General features: G+C 49.9%; 1 protein-coding gene across 9 annotated transcripts in view; it reads left to right on the forward strand.

The window, feature by feature from the left end:
* The window catches only part of SEMA4D (semaphorin 4D), a 127,214-nt gene that overhangs the window by 41,091 nt on the left and 64,135 nt on the right, over positions 1 to 21,988 (forward strand). The window contains exon 1 of one of the 9 annotated variants that reach the window (XM_061426306.1): positions 10,058 to 10,558. The exons of 7 other annotated variants lie outside the window; for them this stretch is intronic. The gene's annotated coding sequence lies outside the window, so the exon portion shown is untranslated. Of the gene's footprint in view, positions 1 to 10,057; positions 10,559 to 21,988 lie in introns of those variants that run through there. One more of the 9 variants, XM_061426300.1, reaches the window with a different exon arrangement.

Here is a 21,988-nt window from a genome sequence, read left to right on the forward strand (position 1 = left end):
GTGCTCCATACACTCTAGGCACTGGCCTTCCACAGTGGAGAAGCTTTCTACTGTTGGGAGGATGGACCACAAAGGGGATGAGTAAGTCAGATATGGGGGTGAAGTGGTGGTGGGTGCGAAGAAGAGAAAGTAAGCAGAGAAAGGGTCCTGGGAGTGCCTTGCAGAGAAAGGGCAGTTGGTTGAGAAGAGATGAGGTCTGGCCCTGGTTTTGGGAATAGTGTTCCAGGCAGAGGGGACAGCAGGTGCAAAGGTCCTGAGGCAGGAGTATGCTCAGGTGTCGAGGAGGGGCAGGTGAGAGAAGACGTAGGTGCATGGTGAGCTTATTGGTGCTCAGAGAGGCTGAGATGGGAGCCCTGGGAGCCAAGGGTTTGGACAGGACTGCTGGTATCTAGGAAGAATGGACACTGGAAGGTAGGATGGGGCACCCTGTTAGGAGACTGTGAGGTGATCAGGGGGAGAGGTGGTGGCTTGGGCCAGAGTACAGCAGTAGGGGTGGGAGGATGGCCTGACTGGGCATTTATTTGGAGGTGAAGCTGAGGGGACTTGCCTCAAGGTTGGATCTGGGGTGGGGTGGGGGGCTGAGGACGCACTCAGATTTTGGCTGAGCAGCTGGAAGGATAGAGGGTCCACTTATAGGCCACCTCCATGCAGGCTGTCTAGGAGGGAGTATGGTTTGGGGCACGTGAAGTTTGGAGGGGAGGAGGTCCTGGGAGCTTACACCTGGAGTCAGGGAGACGTCCAAGGGATGGCCCTGAGGGGTGGGTCCCAGCTCAACTCCCAGAGGGCAGGCTGCATGGCCTGGGGATGTCTGTCCACCCTGTGTTCATCAGGTGAGGCTGGCCTGTTCGGGACACAAGGATGGGCCTGTGGGGTGAGATGGGACTTGATGCAAGACTCAGGCAGGTGGCTGGATGGGAAAGGAGAGGATGTGGGTGGCATGTGAGAATGCAGGTCCTGCTCAGTTGAGCCCCTCAGCATGAGTGGTGGGGTCCTAATGTGTCTGGAGGCAGGGAGGTAGAGTGGCAGGGGTGGGGTGAGGCAGAACGCCCCATCCCTGGCTCAGCTGGGCTTGCAGACTCTGCACAGCATAGTTTGTAGAGCAGGAGGCGAGTTTAGAAAGGAAGTGCCTCCATCTTTCTGTGTAAGCCTTTATGGATACTCTTCATGGCTTCGTTGGTTTGTTTTGCTGCCTCATTGGAAAGACGTGGCTCTCCAGGGGCTCGGATAGCCTATGCCTTTGAGTCAAAGGGGCACTCATTTTTTTTTTCAGAAAAATGCCTTGGGAAGCAAAGGGTCCTCACTAGAATCTGAGAGAGGTCCAGCTGTGTTCCTTATCGTGGTGGGGGTCCTTTTCTTTGTCTTCTCAGCCATGTTGAGGGAAGATGTTGCTTAATTACTGACTGGTCAGTGGACGTTAAGAACATGGACCAGGCACTACTCGGAGCTACTCACTCAGGCTCCAGGATTGAGTTTTTGGTCCTTTGTACCAGGCTGAAGGATGGCCTCCAAAGAAGTCAGATTCTAATTCCTGGAACCTCTGAGTGGTACCTTTTCTAGAGATAGAATCTTTGCAGATGTGATTCAGTTAAGAATCTTGCATGCGGAGGTGGTCCTGGGCTATATCTGATGGGCCCTAAATGCCATCACAAGTGTCCTTATGAGAGGGAGGCAGCAGAGATGTGAAAGATAAGAGGAGACAGGTGATGTGAAGATGGAAGCAGAGATTAGACTGATACAGGTGTGGTGGCTAATTCTGTGTGTCAGCTTGACTGTGCCAGACACTTGGTCAAACCTGATTCTGGGTGTGTCTGGGTGAGATTAGCTTTTGAATATGTAGGCAGACTGAGGCAGATTGCCCGCCCCCCGTGGGTGGGCCTCATCCAATCAGTTGAGGGCCTGACTGGAGCAGAAAGGTAGAGTGAGAATTCCCTCTCTCTGCCGGGCTGTCTTTGAGCTGGAACACTGGTTTTCTCCTGCCTTCAGATTAGGACTAGAGATGGAACTTGCATCGTCAGCTCTCCTGGGTCCAGCGTGCTGACTGCTGATCTCAGGGCCTGTCAACCTCCATGGTCACGTGATCAGATTCAGTAGAATAAATCCCTTTCTCTGTGTATACACATACTATCGATTCTGTTTCTCTGGGGGTGCTGACTAATACAGTGGCCACAAACCAAGATGTGCCAGAAGCCACTGAAAGGTGGAAGAGGCCAGGAAGGATTCTCCCACAGAGCCTCTGGAGGGAGCGCAAGCCTGCTGACACCGTGATTTCAGCCCGGAGAAACTGATTGCAGACTCCTAGCCTCCAGAACTCTGAGAGAATAGGTTTCTGTTGTCCTAAGCCACTGGTTTAGAGTCATTTGTTAGAGCTGCCACAGGAAAAGAACACGGCCAGTGTAAACAGCGCTCCCGTAAATATCCCAGCCACACGCACGGGCTGTTATTCAGGCATGGATTTCAGGGAGTGGCACCACTGGGGCAGGGTGTGTGTCTCTTTGTTTTATAGATCGTGCCAGGTCGCCTTCTGAAAAGATCTAGCAGTCCATCTCTTTCCTGCATGGATGAGTGTATACCCTGATCCTACAGGTTCTCTCAGTGGTGGGCATGAGTGGTCTTTCTGACTTTGTCAGTCTGAGAAGTCCAGAGTGGCAGCTTTGTTCCTTGAAGTGTGTCTCCTTGAATCTGGTGAGTTTAGGATCTTTACTCAAAGATCCCTCCATCTGTGAATTGCCCATTTGGGTTCTTTGCCCGTGTTTCCCCTTTTCTTAGGGTGTTTCTCCCTCCCCTATTCTTTTGTTGTTGTTGCTATTTAGTCGCTAGGTTGTGTCCAACTCTTTGTGACTCTGTGGACTGTAGCCCACCAGGCTTCTCTGTCCATGGATTCTCCAGGCAAGAATACTGGAGTGGGTTGCCGTTTCCTTCTCCAGAGGATCTTCCCAACCCAGGGATCGAATCTGTGTCTCCTTCATTGGCAGGCAGATTCTTTACCATTGACCCACCAGGGAAGTCCTATTGTGGGGGCTTTTCATTTGTTATAGAAGTGGATGGTTTTCTGTCTTGAAAACATTTATTCCCCAGTTCTGTTGTTTGCTAATTACTTTTACTAAGGTGTCATTTGCCATCAAGATTAAATCATTATATGGTTGACTATGTCTCTTTTCTTTTATGACTTATAAATATTAATAACTATATTTGTTAGAAAGACTCCATGGGCTCTCTATTGATTTCTTGGTAGGTGTTTTATTGTTTTGTGTACAAATTCTGCTCTTGAGCCCATCTAAAACTGCTTTTGCGTAATAGGTAGTAAGATGCTGGAGGGAGGGGAGTGTAATTTTATTTCCCTCCAGTGTACCAGCACTAAATAATTATTCAGTGATCCGTCCTTTGACCAATGAATTGAACTTCAGCTCTATGGTATATTATGGTCTCATGTAAACTGGTTCCCTTAAGGGATTCTCCAATCCATCCCACTGGCCTTTTCATCTTCCATGTGCCATCTTTACATTGGCAGCAGCTGTATGTATGGTGTGTTTTGAGAGCTGGTAAAGGAACCCCCCTTGCTGAGCTGTGTGTGCGTGATGAAATGTTACAGGACTGTTCTTATAATGCAGTCATGACTGCGTATCCACGTTAACGTGTATCATGGCTCCTGGGAAGTGGAAGATGTGGGTGGATGCACGATGTTTGTGTTGCCAGGGACAGAAGACAGGAAGGTATGGTGAAGGTTGGAGAGGGGGCCAGGTGAAAAAGGACACAAAGACCTTTGCATTGTGTAAAATTACCCCTCTGCACAGGCAGAATTTTTCAAGATGATTGAACAAGTGAAATAGCAGTATTCAAGGAATAAGGCTGACTGACTCATTGGACAGAGAAGGCAATGGCACCCTACTCCAGTGCTCTTGCCTGGAAAATCCCATGGATGGAGAAGCCTGGTGGGCTGCAGTCCATGGGGTCGCTAAGAGTTGGACACGACTGAGCGACTTCACTTTCACTTTTCACTTTCACGCATTGGAGAAGGAAATGGCAACCCACTCCAGTGATCTTGCCTGGAGAATCCCAGGGACGGGGGAGCCTAGTGGGCTGCCGTCTACGGGGTCGCACAGAGTCGGACACGACTGAAGTGACTTAGCAGCAGCAGCAGTAGCAGCAGCAGACTCATTGGAAAAGACCCTGATGCTGGGAAAGATTGAAGGCAGGAAGAGAAGGGGACGACAGAGGATGAGATGGTTGGATGGCATCACCGACTTGATGGACTTGACTTTGAGCAAACTCAGGGAGTTGGTGATGGACAGGGAGGCCTGGCGTGCTGCATTCCATGGGGTTGCAAAGAGTTGGACATGACTGAGCAACTGAACTGAACTGAAGGAATAAGGCACTAAAAGAGAATAAGTTTATCATGGAAAGACAACATACGGTGATGGCTCCACCGTCGTGCTGGGGACTTGCGATGGTATAAGTGTTCTCTGGATATGGGTGCTATTACTCTGCACGTGGTGGGGCGTGTGTGTACTTAGCGGGGTGCGTGTGCCCTTGGCATGTATGAGTGCTGCCGTTCCCAGGTGTACCCCGTGTCCAACAGCTGCCACAGGAGCTCACACCTGGGCACTGACTTGGGCCCTCTGGGCTGCCATGCCCTGTCTCCCCAGTGCCCTTTGTGTACCCCAGATGCCCTCTGTGTCCCCCAAACGCCCTCTGTGCCCAAGCTCCCACAGTGCTGCTCAAGCTGGACTGGCCCCACCCACACTGGGAACCTGCTGAGGTCAGGGCAGTGCTTATCCTCTTGGGGCCCTCGCCCCGCCCACACTGCAGGTGGAGGGGCGCCTTGAGCTGTGTGCCCTGAGCCCACACAGGACAACAGCTATCTCACATAAGGAAGCTGGGTGCGGCAGAAGAGGGCGTGGGGTGGGGTGGGTGTAGGCGCCGCAGGCTCAGGGCTGTCCTGTCGCTCTGCCTTGCAGAGGTCCTCCTTTGGCAGCTGCTGGTGGCCCAGCCTGCTTCTCGGGTGGCAGCCACGGGTGGGGTTGGTGGTCCAGGATGCACTTTGCAGGCTGGCTCATTTGTCCCCTGAACACCTGGGTGACTGGAGGCTCTCTGCTTTGCTGACAGTGGAAGGTGAACCAGGAGCCTCCCTGTGTGCGGGGGAAGGAGGAGGAGGTGGTGCTGGTGCAGGGGTGGCATCTGCCCACTGGTAGGTGTGCTCCTTGTGCACCACTCAGGTCCTCTAGACGTGGGGTTGGCCCCTGTGATGGGGACTGCAGGCGGGCCTGGTGCACCGCAGGCCTTTCCCAATAGCTCAGTTAGTAAAGAATCCACCTGCAATGCTGGAGACCCTGGTCTGATTCCTGAGTTGGGAAGATCCTCTGGAGAAGGAATAGGCTACCCACTCCAGTATTCTTGGGCTTCCCTGATGGCTCAGCTGGTAAGAAATTTGCCTGCAATGCAGGAGACCTGGGTTCTGTTCCTGGGTTGGGAAGATCCCCTGGAAAAGGGAAAGGCTACCCACTCCAGTAATTTGGCCTGGATAATTCCATGGACTGTATAGTCCTTGGGGTCGTAAAGAGTCGGACACACACGACTGAGTGACTTTCACTGGTGCGCTGTGGGGTGGGTATTTGCTGGGCACTCTTACACCAAGTCCCAGTCCTGGCCCAGGGTCTGTGCCTGGTGGTCTCTCTGCTTCCTTCCTGGGAAGGGGTAAGCAGGGTGGGCCAAGGACCCCGGTTGTGCAGGGTGGTGTCTAGCACTGATCTCCTCCAGGCCTGCATGGATCGTCAACCCCCCCCCCAAGTGGGTTTTGACACAAGAGCTTGAGAGGTACGGGTATGTGGTGCTGATCCTTTGCCAGCTGTTCTTTGCCAGTGAAAATCATCTGTTTTTCCAAATTTCACCTGGACTCTGTACTTCCAGCCAGTGGAGGAGGTGGCCCTGGCCGGGCAGTTTCTTTTGATGTGTCCAATCCTGCTAGCACCTGCCCTTCCTTGCTGCATGCGCCCTGCTTCTCTGAGATTCCACAGGCACTTGGCTTCCTTATAACTTTGTGTGCTGCTGCGACTCAGCAAGGAGTTCATTGTGCCTTGCAGAGCTGTTTGCATTTAATAGACACCAGGAAGCTTGCATATATGAGGCCACCCCTTCCATGCCAGTGGGGCTGTGGCTGGGTACCAGACAGCCCCTTGGCTTCCAACCCAAGGAGCCCCTCTCACTGCTCTGCTGACTGTGACCCAGGCCACACAGGGGAAGTAGACCGAGTCAGAGGCTGGTCCGTGGCCAGCAGGGGTGGGAAGGATGTGTGCTGTGTTTCCGGTGCCCTGGCTGGGGAAGGGGCATTAGTAACAAACGAGCTCACCAGCCTCACCCATGTCAGTCTGCAAGTCCCTACCTGCACAGTTCGGGCTCGTGTACACTGAGCTGCATGCCCAATAGGGAAGAGAGAAGAGATGTTTAAAAACCCAGCTGTGGGAAGTGAGAGGCCCTGTCAGCCCGCATGTCCTCCTCCTCCCTGCCCTGTGCGGTGATTGTCCTCTGCATGAGGCGCTCACCCTCCGGCCAGTCCCCAATCTTTTGTCCTAACAGCAGAGTCTGGCACTGAGTTTCTGATCGGAGTCCACAGTTTAACTGGATTTTAGTGCAGGCCCATGTAGGAAGGAAAACAGAAAGTGCTGGCCTAGTGTGGAGGCGAAAGTGGTGAGAGGGACCCAGGGGCTGTGTAGAAGGAAAGCAGCCTCGATGGCAGGTGGGCCAAGGGGGCCGGGCGTTTGGGACCCTACAGTCCTGAGAAGAAGTCTCTAGTTCTGGGCGGTGGGTGATTGGTGCCCTCTCACTGCTCCTGCCTCTGGGCCGCCTTTGCCCTCTGCTCATGGCCAGGGCATCCTGACGCTGTGGTCAGAGCCCAAGGTCATGCTGCCAGTAACGGCACTCTGGCCACATCTCTCTTCTGGCCTTGGACCCACTATGCTGGGCTCTCACCTCAGCCCCATTGGGTTCTCAGCCTGGCAACTTGTTTCCCCCAGCTGGAAAATGGTCCATCTACCACGCAAACCCCCATGAGTCCCCTCGGGATCCTGGCCATTGCACAGACCCCACCCCCCATCCCCTGAGAGTACCTAAGATGGCATGTCCACAAAGCAGGCCCCCCCCCGCCCCCTGCCAAGAGCCCCCATAATTACCTGTCCATCTGAGGTCCCTTACTTTTTTTTTCCTGGAAGATCACGAGCTTGTAACCCAGAGGGGCCTGGGCACATTTGAAGTGTGTGGAGGATGCCCTGAGTGGCTGATCGGTGGAAGATGCGGGAGCAGAGGACAAAGCCAAGGTGGTCAGCGTGGCTGGGGACAGTGTGTATGGTGTGTCCAGGTGAGGGGCGGTGGGAGAGAAGCCCCATGGCCTGGGTAGCCCACAAGATGAGGGTCAGGTCAGAGGGTGGGTGATGAACCACTGGACCTCTGTTGTCCATCTGAACTGTTCTTGGTAAGACTCAAGTCTGGCTGGTCTGTCCCTGGAGCTTTCCCTCGTGCTGTCTGACACTTGGCAGCTGTGACCAAGGCCGTGCACTAACTGGAGAATTATTAACGTGGTGCATTTTAGAGCCAAATAAGGTTGAATTCATGCTTAAAATTGGTGCGAAGATGTGGTGAGCTTGAACATGGGTCAGTTGGTTTTCATTTGACCAAAATTTATGCAGTGGGTTCTTTGCTAACCTTTTTTTTTAAGTGCAAGTATGTGTAAATAGGTTTTTAAAAATAGACACTTCTCTTGCTTTTTACTGTAAGTCGAATTGACCCATTGATGCACTGAGTCTGAGGTCTGCAGTGGGCTGCAGAGCTCTGGAGATGGGTCTGCTGAGCTAGTGCTGATCTGAGGAGCACCATTCCAGTGGAAGCTGAATTAAATTTTACGTCTTATTATTTGTGGATGGCAAAGGCTACTGTTTGAAACCCTGAGCCTCTGTTTGGTACCTTAATTTTTAGATGAAATCTTTAATCACAGAAGAAAAGTGTTTGCCCAAGTGTTTTTTTTTTTTTTTTAATATTACTGTCACTTTAAGAAAATTGCCTTCAGAGCTAATTGTCTGCATAGGCAGTTTATAGACCAGAGTGGTTTTGACTCTCAGCAGCTAGACCTTAAGGGAATCAAAGAAACTCTGTTTTTTTAAAACAGGTGGCTCATGTATTATAAATTTATTAAAATATTTTAGAATTGTAAGCCATATTGCCTATTTTCTGAAAGTCTTAAAATACAAAAATTATATATAATTCTAGTCAATGAATGTAAAGAATATTTCAATTTGTTGCCTCAAAATACCTTGAAAGTCAGAAACGTCCTTGTTTCTTATAAATGACAGAATAAAGTGTTTTCATAATGCTGGTTTGACTGGAGAAGCAGCTTTTAACTCTTGAAGGGATGGATTAACATTTTCTCTAGTTTCATGAGCCCAGCTCTGTCACTGACTGAGGGTCACAGTTACCTGGCACCTTCAGCCAAGTCATGGAGCATGCCTGCTTGGACATCTGATGAGAACTGTCACGAGGCCCCGGGTGGCTCTGAAAGTCGTCCCCATGCCATCCCAGGATACGGCATTCCCACCGAGCCCACCTGAGCACTAACCGTGGCTGTCCCGCCTTTCCTGCATCTTGTCTCCAAGCCAGGGTGTTGTCACCAAAGGCTCCTAGGGAGAGGAAGGTGCAGGAGGTCACCAGACAGGTGCCTGGGAGCAGGTGGGGCCACTCCTGGGAGCAGAGTCTGCATCGTCACCCCTTGTCACAGTCCTGCAGCATCTCACGCGCACTGACTGTCTCCAGCCACCTCTGTGGCTTGTTAGAACCCTCCAATTAGAAAGGTTAAAAACCAGCCTGCTGCCCCCGCCTGCACGGTGTTTGGGTCAGCAGGTGGGATGGACCTACCTGGTTGCTGGGTTTAAGGGATTTTCGACTTGAGGTCTGGGACCGAACAAGTTTCAGTCCTGCAGGGGCAGAGCACAGGTCTCTTGTATAGCATGGCTCTGTCCATCACATGGGTGCAGCCATTCTCAATCCTGCTTATTACCAAGATCCAGACCCCCGGTGTTTGTGGCAGTCATACGGCTATGTCTGCCTACCCCACGGCCTGGCTTCCTTCACTGGACGAGTTGGCCAGTCCTCTGTCCTGATGCCCAGAGGTGGACCTCAGGAGTCTGTGTCCATCGCAGGCAGCACATGAGGGTCAGTGCCTACTGTCACCAAACTGCTGTGTCCGAGACCCGGATCCTCCTATCATGGAGTGTGGAATTTTTCATGGCAGCAGTGGAGCCCAGGTGGCCCTACTGGTAAAGAACCCACCTGCCATTGCAGGAGACAGAAGAGATGCACGTTCAACCCCTGGGTTGGAAAGATCCCCTGAAGAAGGGCATGGCAACCCACTCCAGTATTCTTGCCTGGAGAATCCTGTGGACAGAGGAGCCTGGCGGGCTACAGTCCCTGGGGTTGCAAAGAGTCAGACATGACTGAAGCCACTTAGCACGCACGTGGTAGAGCTGTAGGCACTGCTTTTTGGGGGGAGCTGGAGGTTGGGGTGGTGCTGGGTGCTGGTCAGAGGCCATGTCTGGTGGGGTTGAGCCTGTGGTGTCTGCCCGTCTCCCCAGAATGGTTCACGACCAGGTGTGGGCCCCACCATCCTCACGCTGTGCCCCATTCCAGGCCCCGCAGAGGACTGGCCACTGCTGCACTGGCACTTGTGTGCCCCCATCCAGCCACCCCTGCAGGTAGCATGGTGGCCCCGGGCTAGGCCCACTCTCGGGAGGATGTCCTGATGGGCAGTATAGTCAGGAGGCGGAAGAGGCGCTCCTCTGCCAGCTCTTCTTCCCGAGTTGGTTTTTGGGCAGCGGTGCTGAGGTGTCTTGTACACATCACATCCCCGTTCACCCTCGCTGCCACCTTGCAGCCATGACTGGACCGGATGCTGTGGCTTTCCCCGTTTTCAAGGCTGGACACCGACACTTGGAGAGGCTTAGGGGCTTGCTGGGACCCTGCAGGAGAGCCTGGATGAAAGGCAGCTCCCTGTTCACAACCTGGAGCCTGAGGCCCTCACCCTGTGGCTGGGCCTGTGTGATCCTTGGAGACACCAAGGGGCCTGGTCCCCTTCCCCCTCCCTGCAGGGCTCTAAGGACCTTTCTCCTCGGGGACAGAAGCTCCTGGCTCCTCTCTTGGCCTGAGCTGGCCCTGCCCATGCTCCTGAATGAGCCCACACAGGAGAACAATTGGGTCCACATCGCAGGCGCACAGCTGGCCATTGAGAGGGACGAGAATGGGGCAAGCGTGTTCCATGGGCTGAGGGAGGCTCACTGTGGCGGCTTGTGCCACTGCTGAACGGCTCCTTGTCGTGGCCGCTGTGGAGCCCGCTGCCATGGCCTGTCCCTGTGGCCCCACCCAGGCTGCACCCTGGAGACTGAGGTGTCAGGACAGACCCCCTGGGCAGCAGAGCTCCCTGTGAGGACAGGGTGGCTGGGCCAGACTGTGTCCTGAGCACCATCCTCCCCCGTGACCAGCGTCGGGTGAGGGAGCCCGTCGGCGAGTGCAGCCCCCAGGAGAGGTAAGGCCACTGGGCTGGGCAGCAGGGACTTGGCTCTTTAGGGTTTGCTGCCAAGAAGCCTAGCATTTTCTTTTCTTTTTTTCCCGATGGTATAATTTATTTCCTGCTGGAGTATTCTGAGTGCCTGCCACATGAGACCTTGTTTAACCCTCTGAATAAGCAGATGACCTACAGTCATCCCCGTTTCATTGACACTGAGATGTGTACAGTGAGGCCGAGTACTTAGTGCATCCCAGCATTTTATTATTTGTGCAGATGGGTTTTTGTTTTCTCAGTTCTCATGGCTCAGGTGAACAGCAGTGGGCTGAGTAAGCAGACAGCTGTCCTTCTATCCCTCGACCCTAGTGACCAGGGCCTGAATGACTGATGACCCTTCTCAAGGACCAGAGGAGTTTGTTTATGAGAAGTGCGTCTGTCTGTCCCACAGGTCAGCAAGTGTCCAGGGCTGAGGCTGTGATTCAGGGCAGGCACTCTGCTGGCCAGGGGAGGCTCCCGGGTCCTTTTCTTGAGCAGGTGATTCAGATCCCTGTGGATGGATCATAATGTGGGCATGGGCCAGTAGTGCTCATCACCTCCCTTTATTGTTTGAAATAGCTTAGGTCTCTTGGTTTCTCGCTTTCATATGTGCTTGGTAAGTAGTGTGTGAAGGTCGTGCGCCTTCAGGCCAGTAGAACTTAAGTGTGTTGAAGTCCAATAACTGGGGAGGATGCTCGCTATATTTTGGAGGGGTTGCTGGGCCGGGGTTGGGGAGAGCTGGGGAGAGAGCCAGAAACACGCCAGAAATTCTGCCATACCAGCTTGGAAAAGCTCGGTGCTTAGGGGCCTGATAAAAAGAAACAGTGGCAGGAAAGTGCCGAGACTGAGGACTGTGGAGGGAGTTCTGAGTTTAGAATTAACATAGGAATAGGGCTGTGAATAGGGGTGCTTGTAATCCTTCCAAAATTGGGATAAAATTTGCATCTGAATGACTCATCAAGGCAAGATTGCCTTGGAATGTGTGGTTTCCTTCTTATTTTTCAGTTCCTACTACCAATCATTTGCATTTTTTATTCAACCAGCATTCTTAATGCTACCTTACGATTGCCCTCATCCTGACTTTTCCTAGCCTGGATTTCTGCATTGGCATCTCCCACCCTGTCTGTCTTCATGGAGGGTGTGCAGGACCGATGGTCTCCTTTCTCTGCCACCCCCATTCAACACAGCACCCACGTGGACGCCTAGCTCTCAGGCCAGCTGGCTCACTCAGCCCTCATAGGCAGATAGGTCTTGTTTGGACTTCCCAGGATTAAAAAAGTATATCTTAGTTATTTTTCAGTGTCAAGAAGTTAGGAGACCACCTAAAATTCTAATTTTTTTTCTAGGAAAAAAAATCAAAAGAGTTAACACCTATTCAGTACTGAATGGCAGTAGGAGTCTGCAAGTCCCTAAAGATGTTCACATTCTAATCCCTGGAACCTGTGACTATGTTAAAGGGATTTTGCAGGTATGTTTAAGTTAAGGATCTTGAGATAGAGAAATTATTCTGATTTATTAGCTGCTGCTGTTGCTACTGTTTAGTCACTAAGTTGTGTCTCTTTGTGATCTCATGAAAGTGAAAGTCACTCAGTCATGTCCAACTCCTTGCAACCCCATGGACTGTATATACAGTCCATGGAATTCTCCAGGCCAGAATACTGGAGTGGGTAGCCTTTCCCTTCTCCAGGGGATCTTCCCAACCCAGGGGTCAAGCCCAGGTCTCCCGCATTGCAGGAAGAATCTTTACCAGCTGAGACACAAGGGAAGCCCAAGAATACTGGCGTGGGTAGCCTATCCCCACTCCAGCGGATCTTCCCAACCCAGGAATTGAACTGGGGTCTCCTGCATTGCAGGGGGATTCTTTACCAACTGAGCTATCAGGGAAGCCCTTGTGACCTCATGGGTAGACCCTAAATGTAATCATGAGGTTCCTAATGAAAGAGTCAGGAGGAAAGAGAGAAGATGCTGTGCTGCTGGTATAGGGGAGGAAAACTTTTCCTCTACTCTTCAGTTCTGTATGTGGGGCCTGTGAATTAAACTGACAACAAATTAACAGGGGAAAACGCATATCACATTTAATGTTGTTATATGCACAGAGGCTTCACACAAAAGAAGTAAAAACCCCAAGAAGCAAGTAGGAATCATGGTCTGGGCACGGGTGGGAAAAGAATTTTCAGATATGAGGCAGAAGGAGTGGAGAATACAGTTTATTAGAGTGGGAGACGCTGTTAGAACAGCGGGCCAGCGCAAGGGAGAACCAGCATTGAACAGGGGTCCTTAGTCCACTTTTATACCCAGGGTACAAGGTGTGGGATTGGGGTCTTGCGGGTCATTTGCTGATTGGATGAGGCATGTATACTGGGTGGGGGAAGAGTAGGGCAAATATGTTCTCTGTAGGGTAGGAGGGGAGACAGGTTATACTGTTCCATTAATAGTTACAACATGGGGGAGGGGAGGATGATAAGGGTCTGATTCTTCCATTCCTGCATTCCAAGACCCTCTTGGTTTTATCTGCTCTTTCCTCCTTGGGTCACCACATCCCTCCCTCTCCTTATTTTTAGGGCCAATTATTTGGCCCCTTTTGATACCCTGCTCATGTCTAACAATCTACCTATTTCCCTTCTCAGGCATTTGGGAACCCAGTCTCAAAGGAAAAGGGGCAATGACTGCTCTGACTTCTTCAAGCTGTACAGGGGCATCATGGGGCTCTGGGTTCCTTTTGCCTGCTTTCTGTCAGGGTGCAGGGAGATGAGAATCCATGGAATGATAAGGTGACTTGTTTCAGCATTGTCTTGAGTGTTGGTCAGGGAATAGTCTTGTCATACTACCACTTGGAGATTTGTTGTATTCTAGAAGAAACAAACTTAACAAGAAAGTTAAAGGTACGTGGCCCAAAGATTAATAGAAGTAGAAAAGCTGCTCAGTAGCCAGGAGAACCAGGCCCGGACCTTGGTTTGTGACGTTAGTGTTTCTCTGGGTACGAGAAGAGGTAGGAATTTGGTCTCATAAAATCTTTACCTGAAAACATCTGGCAGTCTGGAGGCTGGTTCTTCTGGGTTCTTCCCGGAGCACAGAGTGCCTTATTTCTGACCTCCGCCCTGAACTCCTTTCAGGAGTTGTTGAAGGTCAGCAGTTTGCAGTGGTCATGTTGCAATCTTTGTAGAGGCAGCTGGCAGGTGCCAACGTCCAGTCAGCAGGGTCCCCGCATAGCCACATATTTGACCATGCTTTGGGGGCATTTCATGGCCATTGTGTACCACAGTGCTGGGAAGGCTTTCTCAGGTTTAACAAAGATTCCATTGACAGGTCACCCAGTGAGCTGTTAATTGGACCAGGCCTTGCGAGTAGCAGAAATCTCTGGACCATACCTGTCTTACTAGCCTCTTGGTCCAGGAAAATATTCCTTTGTTGTTTCTTCCCATTTCTAGAGTTACATTATTACAGTCATTGATCTCATATGGAAGTGCATATCAGCATTTTATCACAGGATCAGTCACACATTTGGTAACGTAAGAAAGAATCTTCTGAAACAAGTGACATAGAGAACAATACAGCTAGCGGTTATTAGTAAGGTCACGAGTAAGAATTATAAGTCAAGAACTTTCATTACGTAGAGCCCAGTATACCCCAAGTCATCTGACTTTGTTTGTCAGATGACTATCACTTCAGTTCAGTCGCTCAATCATGTACGACTCTTTGCGACCCCATGAATCGCAGCACACCAGGCCTCCCTGTCCATCACCAACTCCCAGAGTTCACTCAAACTCATGTCCCTCAAGTCTGTGGTGCCATCCAACCATCTCATCCTCTGTCATTCCCTTCTCCTCCTGCCTTCAATCTTTCCCAGCATCAGGGTCTTTTCCAATGAGTCAGCTCTTGGCATCAGGTGGCCAAAGTATTGGAGTTTCAGCTTTACATCAGTCCTTCCAATGAAAATTCAGGACTGATTTCCTTTAGGATGGAGTGGTTGGATCTCCTTGCAGTCCAAGGGACTCTCAAGAGTCTTTTCCAACACCACAGTTCAAAAACATCAGTTCTTTGGCGCTCAGCTTTCTTTATAGTCCAACTCTCACAACCATGCATGACTACTGGAAAAACCATGGCTTTGACTAGATGGACCTTTGTTGGCAAAGTAATGTCCCTGCTTATTAATATGCTGTCTAGGTTGCTCATAGCTTTTTTTCCAAGGAGCAAGCATCTTTTAATTTCATGGCTGTGAAGCATCTTTTAATTTCATGGTTGTGGTTACCATATGCAGTGATTTTGGAGCCCAAGAAAATAAAGTCTCTCACTATTTCCTTTGTTTCCCTATCTATTTCCCATGAAGTGATGGGACCGGATGCCATGATCTTAGTTTTCTGAATATTGAGTTTTAAGCCAACTTTTTCACTGTCCTCTTTCACTTTCAACAAGAGACTCTTTAATGCTTCTTCGAATTCTGCCGTAAGGGTGGTGTCATCTGCATATCTGAGGTTATTGGTATTTCTCCCAGCAGTCTTGATTCCAGCGTGTGCTTCATCCAGCCTGGCATTTCACATGATGTACTCTATATAGAAGTTAAACAAGTGACAATATACAGCCTTGACATACTCCTTTCCCAGTTTGGAACCAGTTGTTGCTCCATGCCCAGTTGTAACTGCTGTTTCTTCACCTGCATACAGATTTCTCAGGAGGTAGGTCAGGTGGTCTGGTATTCCCATCTCTTGAAAAAATTTCCACAGTTTGTTGTGATCCACACAGTCAGAGGCTTTGGCGTAGTCAATAAAGCAGAAGCAAGGGAATATTTCATGCAAAGATGGGCACAATAAAGGACAGAAATGGTATGGACCTAACAGAAGCAGAAGATATTAAGAAGAGATGACAAGATACACAGAAGAACTATATAAAAAAGATCTTCATGACCCAGATAACCACCATGGTGTGATCACTCCCCTAGAGCCAGACATCCTGGAATACAAAGTCAACTGGGACTTAGGAAGCATCACTACAAACAAAGCTAGTGGAGGTGATGGAATTCCAGTTGAGCTATTTCAAATCCTAAAAGATGATGCTGTGAAAGTGCTGCACTCAATATGCCAGCAAATTTGGAAAACTCAGCAGTGGCCACAGGACTGGAAAAGGTCGGTTTTCATTCCAATCCCAAAGGAAGGCAATGCCAAAGAATGCTCAAACTACTGCACAATTGCACTCATCTCACATGATAGTAAAGTAATGCTCGAAATTCTCCAAGCCAGGCTGCAATAGTACGTGAACCATGAACTTCCAGATGTTGAGGCTGGATTTAGAAAAGGCAGAGGAACCAGAGATTAAATTGCCAACATCTGTTGGATCATTGAAAAAGCAAGACCAAGTGAAGTCACTCAGTTGTGTGCAACTCTTTGCGACCCCATGGACTGTAGCCTACCATGCTCCTCCATTCATGGGATTTTCCAAGCAAGAGTACTGGAGTGGATTGCCATTTCCTTCTCCAGAGGAAAGAGCAAGAGGGTTCCAGAAAAACATCTACTTCTGCTTTATTGACTACTTTTCTTTAGCACAATTAAATTAGAACTCATTTACAACTTCAGCAGTATGGTTGCAGGAAGACGGACCCCTTCCAGGGCCCGAAACTGGGCTCTTGTCTAATGCTCAGAGATGAATTGTCTGAGGAGACACATGTGGTGACAAAGCAAGAGACTTTATTGGAAAAGGGCACCCGGGTGGAGAGCAGTGGGGTAAGGGAACCCAGGAGAACAGCTCTGCCATGTGGCTTGCAATATCGGGTTTTATGGTGATGGGATTAGTTTCCGGGTGGTCTTTGGCCAATCACTCTAATCCAGTCTTTCCTGGTGGCACACGCATCGCTCAGCCAAGGTGGATGCTAGCGAGAGGGATTCTGGGAAGTGGACAGACAGGCAGTGTCTCGTTTAGACCTTTCCCGAACTCTTCCAGTTGGTGGTGGCTTATTACTTCTGTGTTCCTTATCAGGATCTCCTGTCATAAAACAACTCATGCAAATGGTTACTATGGTGCCTGGCCAGGGTGGGCGGTTTCAATCAGTGTGCTTCCTCTAACAGTATTATTTAATAAAAAAAAAAAAAAAAGACACACACTGAGACATACAAAAATCCATACAGATAGACAGTTTACTGCTTGAGATTTAAAATTTCTCTTTGACCCACTCCCCAAGCCCACTTTTTTCTTTTTTTGAAGTTCTAATTTGCTCAAGGCTGAAGTCTCAGCAAAGTGGGCTGTGTATTTCAGGGACATGGAAAGGGTTAACTCCAAGCTTTTCCCTCGGCAGCCTTTTTAACAAGCTAGTTGTTTTTGATTGCATATGCGAAAGGAACCGGTTTTGTAGTTTCCAGTAAAAAATTTTCATTTTAACCGGTTTTCTCTGGGGTCTAAAGAATATCATGGCCAAACTGTGTCAAAAAGTCTTCTTTCCTTTCTGTAGTCATAGTTTTATACTTAAATTATAGACCAAATAGTGCTCAAATTGACTCTGATATCAGGGGCAGATCAGCTGATAAAATCATTGGATTGTTCCTCTAGTGGGAAGTGAGATCTTTGTCCCATCAGAAGAATCTGAAGGGTGAAGGGAATTTGCAGGAGTGGGGGAAGCTTGGTTCCCTCTTCACCTGAGAGAAAAGCGTAGTTAGAAGGGGATTCTTTAGAATGTTAGGAGAGTTTCTGATCCTTTAGCCTTTTGAATATAGGAGAAGGACCTGGACCAAAGGGACCCTCAGAATCCTTTCCTAGAGATCGTGTGGATATGAAAGGTCGAGTAGGGTTCATCCAGGAAATCCGCTGGAGAGAAACGGGGGGACAGGAGATAGGGAGGCAACAGAAAGACACACGCGGCATGAGTCCCTCAGATCCAGATTCTGACCGAGGGCCATGAAGGACTGAATGTAAAGAAATTCTGAGTCCTTTCCCTGCTTTTGAGGCTAGTGTGCCATTCAGAGACCATTTTTTTTTTTTTTTAAGTTCCCTAGTTTGTATTGGGGCCAGGCCTTTTGCAGGGTCAACATTTTCCAGTTTCTGAGAATATAGCCAAGGGGCGAGTCTGAGAGAGACTCCTGGGACGTACCAGAACACACTCTTAGCCTACCTGCTGTAGAGTGGGGGTACTGAGAGTCACTGGCCGACAGAAAGGGGTCTCTTTGGTCCCAGTGATCTCTCCGTGCTACTAATGGCACAAAAATGGCCCAACTGTCCCAACAGTCACGTCTGACAGTGAGAGGTGATTTCTGAGAACCATGTGGCTAAGGCACACTGTGACCCGGGGAGAGAGAGAGATTCCTGGGAGCAACTGGGTGACTCATCTTTGGCAATTCCCTGAACTGTGGAAGGCTGTCTTGAAGGTTCAGGGCAACACCTAGGCTCCTGTAAATCAATCTGGACTGAAAGGGAAGAAGTGAAAGTGACAGGGAAGAAGGCTGAGGAATCCGCCTTACAATCCTATCAGGGAGGCGTGGCCAGGGGACGATGGTCTCTGTTTTGCCTCAACCACTACAAGCCTGACACGGTGCACGGAAGTTGTCTTGCTAGGGGCGGATGCTCTTGTGGCCTGATCCTTTCTGTGTCCCCCTTATCTTCACATGGGAGTCTTCATGGCACCCTAATGGCTTTTAAGTGCCTGACCTGTGCCCACACAATATTGGTTGACCTAGTCCTCAGTTGGAAAGAAGACACAGGAGAGACCCTCACCTGTTCGTGAGGTAGCTACTGGGCCACAGTGAGCAGTGGGGCCTTTGAAACACACCAGAGGGTAACCCTGGCCAGAGTTCCTCAATTGCTTCCACAGCACTTGCCTGTTCGCAGAGGGTCTCTATGAGAAAGGAGAAGTGAGGAGGTGGGGAAGAGACCCCAAGTTCCCTGTACAGGCCACCAAAAATGTGGTCCCGGCGCAGGTTGGAAAAGAATTTCCAGATATGAGGCAGAGTGAGAGGAGAATAAAGTTTATTAGAGTGGGGGACGCTGTTAGAACAGTAGGCCAGCTCAACGGGAACTGACATTGAACAGGGGTCCTTAGTCCACTTTTATACTCAGGGTACAAGGAGTGGGATCGGGGTCTTATGCGGTCATTTGCTGATTGGATGAGGCATGTATACTGGGTGGGGGAAGAGTAGGGCAAATACGTTCTCCGTAGGGTAGGAGGGGAGACAGGTTATACTGTTCCATTAATAGTTACAACATGGGGGAGGGGAGGACAATAAGTTTCTGGTTCTTCCATTCCTGCATTCCAAGACCCTCTTGGTTTTATCTGCTCTTTCGTCCTTGGGTCACCACAGTAGGCTTGGGGCTTATGTATCATTTTAACAAAGGGCAGTCAGTTTTGAAGTGACAAGACAAAAGAAAGGGGGGTTGGGCTCCTGGGGACAGTAAATTGTGGGAAGATGACTAGGAAGCATATATAGGATGCTTAATAAGGTTAATTATGCAGACTCAGTGTCATCTCTGGTATACTTTTACAGAGAGAATTTATGTCCTGCTTTTAGGCAAATGGAGGAGGGCAGGGAACTCCTCTTGCATCTGCTGTTCTCAGTTGCTTTCAGCTCAAAAGAATCCTTATGCCCAGGTGGCCTCTTTGTCCTGTGTTCTTCACTGTCTTTACAGTAGAGGAATGAGCCTGGAGCCAAGGAATGCAGGAGGCCTCTGGAAGCTGGAAAAGGCTAACAATTTTCCACTGAGCCTTCTGAGGGCATGCATCCAGCTCTTCCATTTTAGCCCAATGAGTCCCATGTCAGATTTTTGACCAACAGTTGCCATAACAAATTTATGCTGTTCTAAGCCACCAAGTTTGTAGTGAAACTTTATGGCAGCCATACGGAACCAATGTAGGTCCCTCAAGCAGCCATAGGAAACCCATGTAGGTCCCTTAAGACATGGTTTTGTGCTCAGAGTGTTGCAGAGAAGAAGCCAGTTCTGACTCCATGTTGGAACTGTTTGTTTGCCTCGATTTTCCTTGCTTTTGTTACTGCAGTCATACATAAAGGCCTGCCTCAAAGGCCCCTGCCCCTCTGCCTGACTGTAAACTAAAGTGCCTTTGTAGCTCACAGATAATCTGACCGTGCCCACCTGTGAATAGCTACACCAAAAAGAAGAGATTAACACACCCCTTCCAAAGGCTGGCCAGTCCCTTGGAGATGCTTTGAGAGACTGACGACCCTTTCACTTTACTTCCCACTGCTTCTCCCTCTCTAGTCTGCCTTCTGACTTCACTTCCTTATTGCTTCTTTCTCTTTGACTCTACTGAAAAACCTGGTATTCCAGACCCAGACAAGATGGTTACTCTGAGACACTAGTCTGCCATCTTCTCAGCCAGCTGGCTTTCTGAATAAAGTTGTTTTCCTTGCTTCAGCATCTCGTCTCTCAGATTCACTGGCCTGTCGTGCGGTCAGCAAACGAGCTTGGACTCGGTAACAAGAGGAGTTTCACAATCACTTACAGAGATGAGATAAATGAAACCATTACCAAGCAGCAAAGAAAGTGTAAAATTTAGTGTGAAACTGCATCATGTAGGCCAGTGATATTCAAACTTTAGGTAAGAATCACCTGGTAGGCCTAAGCAGATATAGCTTATGCAAACTCAGAGGGCTGTGGAGGGCTGAGAATGTGCCCACAGGACAGGACTCTGCTGGCACTTCTGCTGGCCCGGCATGGAACTTTGTGTCACCTTCTAGACCTCGGGTGCTACAGGGGTTTAGAGGAGCTCAGAAGGGAGTGGCAGTCGCTGGCTTGCAAAGGGTATGTGTGTGCATGCCAAGTCACTGTAGTCCTGTCTGACTCTTTGTGACCACATGGACTGTAGCCTGCCAGGCTTCTCTGTCCATGGGATTTCCCAGGCAAGAATACTGGATTGCCATGCCCTCCTCCAGGGTTGGCATGAGGGTTGCCATGCTCTCCTCCAGGGGATCTTCCCAATCCAGGGCTGGAACCCACATGTCTTATGTCTCCTGCATTGGCAGGTGGGTTCTTTACCACTGAGCTACCAGGGAAGCCCTTTGCAGAGGATAGTAGGGTTTAACAACAGGAGGAAAGAGGAGATGATGTGTCTGGGGATTGGTAGGGTGGGAGTAGGAAGTGTGTTGGTGCTCTGCCGGACCTGAGCTGCACGGAGAGGGCAGGAGCAGTCATCTCCTGTCCAGCATCCCTTCCTTCCCAGGGACCTGACCAGGCACGCACTGTGCATGCGGCACTCGTGCGTTCAGGGCCAAGTGAGCAGCCATGAGCCCTGAGTTCGCAATACAGAGAGGACAGAGGACAGTGTGAAGGAGGAGTGGCTTCCCCATGCCTCGTTGCTTGCTGGGTGGCTGCTCATTTCAGGAGCCCCACAGCCTGGCTCTGGGCTAGCCACTCCCCCCACCCCACATCTGCAAGCTCCTGGTCCTGGCCTTGCCTCTGGTTGGATTATGTCCTGTCACAGGTCTCCTGTGTGCCCTTGCCCTCAACACAGTTGAACTTCTGCATGGCCAACCGACCTTTTAATTCAGCGAACTGTCCCTCTTAGACTTTAGATCTGAGCCCCTTCTGCTGTGGCTCAGGACTTGGAGCACATCTATTCCAGCTTATGTATTTCCACTGGGTTCAGCATCTTAGCCCCACAGTGGGGCCACGGGTTTTGAGAAGCATCTGTGCAGCTCTAGTTTAGCTTTGTGTAAGCAAGGCCAATGGATTCATTTCCTTTATGGATGTTTTTAGCTTGTTCTATGACATTTCCTGCAAGTTAGAGGCTCTGAGTATTTCGCCAGCTCCCCCTCCCTATCCTACCTATTCTTAGCGGATTGGGTCTGCAGTATGCTGTACTCCTGGACTTTGTGAACTTGGATTTTGGTAGAAGTGCCCTCTCTGGTTTGGAATTTGACTATCCTCTTAGCTGTTTGTATGAGAGAGGTGGGTTTAATGCAGGAACAAGCTTTTGGAAATGGTTATGATTTCCACCAGAGGTACTATTGACATTGTCCCTTTTCACATAAAAATTGCCTTAGAAACTTTTTCTAGACCTCGTTAGTTGCTCAGTTGTGTCCGACTCTCTGCAACCTCAGAGACTGTAGTCTGCCAGGTTCTTCTGTCAGGGGGATTTTCCAGGCAAAATTACTGGAGTGGGTCGCCCTTCCCTTCTCCAGAGGATCTGCCTTACCCAAGAATCGGACCTGGGGTCTCCTGCATTGTAGGCAGATCCTTTACTGTCTGAACCAACCAGGACCTTACCCTGAGGGAAATATTTCCCAACAAACCACGAGAACTTTGACCTCCACCTTTTAGCCAACAGTGTGTGTGTATAATACAATTGTCAGCTCTGACCCTGGTCTCCAGGGTTCTCAATCATCTTTTACTTTATTTCAGAACATACAGATGCACACCCCCACACACTACACGTACACCCACACAGACGTGTGTTCCAGCTGACCATGGATCTCTGTCAACCTG

This window comes from Bos javanicus, chromosome 8, assembly GCF_032452875.1.
Source record: "Bos javanicus breed banteng chromosome 8, ARS-OSU_banteng_1.0, whole genome shotgun sequence".
Lineage (NCBI taxonomy): Eukaryota > Metazoa > Chordata > Mammalia > Artiodactyla > Bovidae > Bos > Bos javanicus.